This window comes from Halyomorpha halys, unplaced genomic scaffold, assembly GCF_000696795.3.
Source record: "Halyomorpha halys isolate HHAL.00 unplaced genomic scaffold, Hhal_1.1 Scaffold194.1, whole genome shotgun sequence".
In the NCBI taxonomy this organism is placed as follows: Eukaryota; Metazoa; Arthropoda; class Insecta; order Hemiptera; family Pentatomidae; genus Halyomorpha; species Halyomorpha halys.
The window spans coordinates 1,739,318-1,744,162 of record NW_027108392.1 but is presented as its reverse complement, the minus strand read 5'-3'; positions in this window follow the sequence as shown (position 1 = coordinate 1,744,162).

Genomic DNA, 4,845 nt, shown 5'->3' with positions numbered 1-4,845 from the left:
TCTAATTTATTTATATTTGTAGCAGTACTAGAGTACATAACCAAATTACTCTTTTTCTGTGTTCTATGCAGTATAAGAGTCATAAACATTTGTTTTTACATTCTAGTCCTGTAGTAAATATAACTAGCTTAAAGGGGTGAACAGGTTTGTAGTGTGGTAGCTACTACTGAAATCTATCTCCAAGTCCAAGCTTTCAACAGCCCCTCACATTGTCCTATAGGAACGACTTTACATGGTATCCAAAAGAAATTTAATCCTCTTTCAATTTGTATATCGTGAGTTTCTTGAAAAATGCATGGATTAAGAGTTATCCGAAAAAGAACGCTATATTTTCTTAAGTACGCAAATTTCCTCAATTTTAAACTTGTTGGAGACTCTAACCTCTGTCGGTCGTACATTCAAAACCTATGAATATAATTTCTGGTAAATTTTATTTAATTAAACTTTGTTAAGGGTGTTTTTTAAAAATTTTATTTTCGATTAACCGCATAGTTTCCGAGTATAAGCTAAAATATGAAAAAGTGCTAACCTTCCCCTATTTTTATGTAATTCATCCGAACGCCAATGTAAATTTTATTGCTTTGGTTTCAACACCCTATAAAATATATAGAACCACATAAATTTCCGATACTTGGATTTTTTCCTCGTACAACTACCATATGGCTGCACAAATTTGGTGACTATCAGTTTTGAAAACGCAACCAGGTATGCCGTGAGGAGAGGGATAGAAAAAAAAAATTCTCCATTACAGAGTCATAAAGTAAATCATATTAAAATTTCAGTCGTAAGTTTTCCTGTTAGGAACTGTCAAACTTCGAAATTATGAATTGAACTTAAAGCAATGGCTTTCGAACGATTGGCCGTAGTTATGTGTTCAGATGTGCATTATCTAGAATTTAAAATTATTTTAGCTAGAGTTCTTTCATTATGTGAATCCATCTGAAGTGGAATTTCATGAAAAAATGGAAGAATTCACTTCTATTTTTAAATTTGTACTATATCTCTAATAATCTTGAATTTCTTCCAAGGGACGTACCAGATTTAAAGTTCTGAAATTAATCGTTTTTGAAATAGTGCTCGAATTAGGCACAAGTTAAACGTGATTCTAACAGCCCCCGTAGTGCCCTTGATACTTATCACACATCTTTTAGATTTTAAGGTTAATTTGATTAACTATTGAACTGAAAGGCTACTTTACAGTGGAACAAGCTAATTATTTACAATGTAAACTGTTAGGTCAACATTGTATAAAGTAAGTAGATTCACTAATTGTGCGTGTTGGATAGAATTTTGTGATACTATTCTGTTGTATACAGAGAGTTGACATAACCATACTCTCCTTCAAGATTGGCTCACAATCTTCTTCTACTCTGCCACGCTTCGGCCCATCATAAGACCCGTCTTTTTGAGTTCACTTTTCCCGCCAGCACACCATCTCCATTATTCTCCTTTCAGCAAGATTAGTTATTGCGGAAAATTTATTTCCTAAATACCTCTTACATACTCAATTTATAAGGCACTCGGTTAATATAATTGAAATGATAACATTACGGAAAATAAAATGGGCGTGTACAGTTGGACTTAATAACGAACGAATCTCTAAAAAGCTTCGAAGCTGCTGAGCCGAATGATGAACGTCTGAGTGGTAGATAGAGCTAGACCGAAACGTAGGTGAGATGATTGCAATAAGGATGATCTTGCTCATTTGGGTTTGGACTGCAGGTTAGTGGTATCAAAATTTATCCTTTGGGTTTTGACTTTTATTGATTACATAGACTGTTCAAATGTGTCAGAGAGAAGAATAGATATCCAGGGTGTCCTCCCACTATACACGTCCACTCCCCTCCCCACCCCCTTTCCCCTTCCCCCTTTCCCCTCCCCCCTTTCCCCTCCCATAACATGAAAAATTTCGATCTGGTTTTCGCAGGAACTTTCATAATGACATGTTATATTATCTTAACTCTGTTTTTTTACTATGCATTCTAATTTTAAGACGAATTTATATCAATTACCTTTTTGATTCCAGGAATTCTAAAGACATAAAAAAAAAAATGTTTTACAGTTTTTGACTATTAGCACGCAAATGGTGTGAAAAATCAAAGAAATATAATTTAATATTCTTAGCAGAAGGCTCAAATACCAGTCTTAGTGATGACACTTTTATAAATAAATACCGCAATCATTATGATAGATTTATATGGGAAATTGAATTTTGTTGATTTGAGTTTTTAAATACAAAACCTCTCCATGAAAAACGTAAAATACTGGGAAAAAATGTTTTTGGAAATGGTGATTTGCATCTTCAGAACATGTCAGTCCCAAAAAATAAAATTGCGATGTAAATTGTCCTTAAAATTTTATTTGCTCTTAGAATCCGTAGAATAAAATACCATCATTCCCATTGAGAATTTCCAAAGTAAGATGCCTTTCAGAAGAACTGGATGTGGTTTTAAAATTAATAACACCCTTATAAAGATAGTCTCCAAGCCACTGTTATGACTCAGCAATAATCAAATCAAAATTCCAAAAATTGTAAAGAATAGGTGAGAAAAGGGTAATTGAAAATGTGGGACAGCCTACATAATCAAATATTTGGGTAAGATCTTTGGGATTCTACAGCCAGCAGCCAAAGAGTAAAGGAACTCCTGGAAATATTTATACTGCTCTGTAGGGTTTCTGAGGTAGCGCCTCAAGCTGCATTGTATCGATTTTATCGTCAATGTCAATGGCCAATCTGCCAGCGTGGCCCTCATTGAAGTGCACCGACCATACCATAAAGCTATACGCCATATAAGCACTCACTGCTTCGGACTACGTATGCTTTCTCGCTAACTCTTTTCACGGAGGCTGGATGCACCGTACAGTACAGGAACTGCCAACAGTAAGGTCACACTAAGTTTTACTGTGATCGGAAATGTGTATGTCCAAGTTATGGACACACCCACCTCACTGAATGCAGGGCAAGTGAACTGACTGGGTCTTGAGGAAAGTGGCTCCACCAGCACCTGCGCGCCCTAGGAAACTTAGCGTAAATGGCTTGAAGACTTTGATGCTTAGTGAAAAATCAGTGAAAGTTTTAGGCTTTACAATTTTTGTCATTCATTCTTTTTTTTTCTTTTAAACTTATAACATTATTATTTTGTAGCATGAAATTTTATTGATACAACAGATTTTTTAAAACATAATTGGCATAAAATAATAAATGGCCCAAAAAGGCGTAAAAGGGATTTTGTAAGCTTAGATTTTTCTGAAGTTATTGTAAGTCAAAAAGAAATGAATAAAAAACAAAAAGTAAAACCTCACCTTTTCCCCCTGTAATGAGTATTGTGTTTTCTTGAGAATATGGGTCTGATTTGTTTTAAGGTGGATTTCCTTCTACACTAAGGTCAGTCTTGGATGGAGCATTCCTGTGAGGACAGCCTTAACTACAGTGATAATAGATATTCTATTAATATCAATAAAAAAAGAGGTTAAGGCAGAAATAGTATAGGGAGTATACAAAAAATAACGTAGGGTTGAAATTAAATGGTAAACAGTTGGGTAGAAACAATCTGTAGTTATAAATTATTGTTTTTTTAAAGTTCAAAATATGCCCACAAGGAAGATAGTGTTTATCTACTTCTTAATTAATAGGACAGAGATAAGTTCTTAAGGTTAACGTCCATATGAATCGACTAGGGTTCATAGAGTTAGGAACTGCAGCTTGGATGTAGGATTCATAAAAGTTACAGTAAGTTACGCATTAAGGCGTGTTAGATAGTATGGAGGTAGGCAGGACAGTACAGACTTCTCTTATAATAAAACTTCTCCCTACGTCAATATCCGATGTGAATATAGTAAGATACGATTTCAACCATTGATCGCTGTTGAGCCGAAAGATGTTGACCGAGCATTTCTGCAAATATTTTGGTTATCGTTACTTGATTTTCTCACCAACTCCCTTTTCCTAAAAGTCCAGAGAACTGATTACCTTCAGGCTTGTTACACCATGAAACTTAGGGACTGATGACCAACGCTCCTGCAAGGTCTTGTGACCTTATTTTCAACTATCGGTAACACTGAAAATGTTTGAACAAGCAGTAACAAAGCCTTCTTTAAAACTTTAGCCATTATGCCTTCTTACCTCTGCATAAGTTGAAGATGTCCTCAAGAGGACTGAAAATGGAGGTAATCAGAAGGCCTTAGTTTGTTGCCTTCAGAAGTAACATGTTAATATATTAGACATACCCACAATTTTATGTAATTTTTAAACCCCTTTGACAATCTGTAATAAATCACTGATAAACAGAAGTATTTAAAAAAAAAATCTTTGAATAAATCCAAGGGTCTAAGAAATTAATATATTTGATAACTATTGGTCTGTACTATGATCAGTTATAGAAAAGAAAGTTAACTACAGTGTATAACATAGATAAATTTTATGACATTTATATGATTGGTATAGCATGATATTAAATTGATATTTAAAGATGATGTTCTGAGCATACTTCAGTTTAATAATTACATCAATGAAGTCTAATTTTATTTATATAAAATTGTATAATGACATTATAATCAACTAATTTTAAATATAATAATTATTTACTAAATAATTCAACAACACTATCCAAATTATAGTCTCAAAACATTTATTTCATTCACATGTCCAACGTTTCGGCCAATTCGGCCATCTTCAGGGACAATCTTAATTTACTCAGAGACATATCATTTAACCCTTTTTAAAAACTCCATACAGGTCATTCTGCCCAGGTCAATATATTTACATCTAATATGTCAAAAATACAATAAACACCTAATAAGTCAAAAACATAAAAACCAGTCAAATTATTTCACTTTTACCACAAT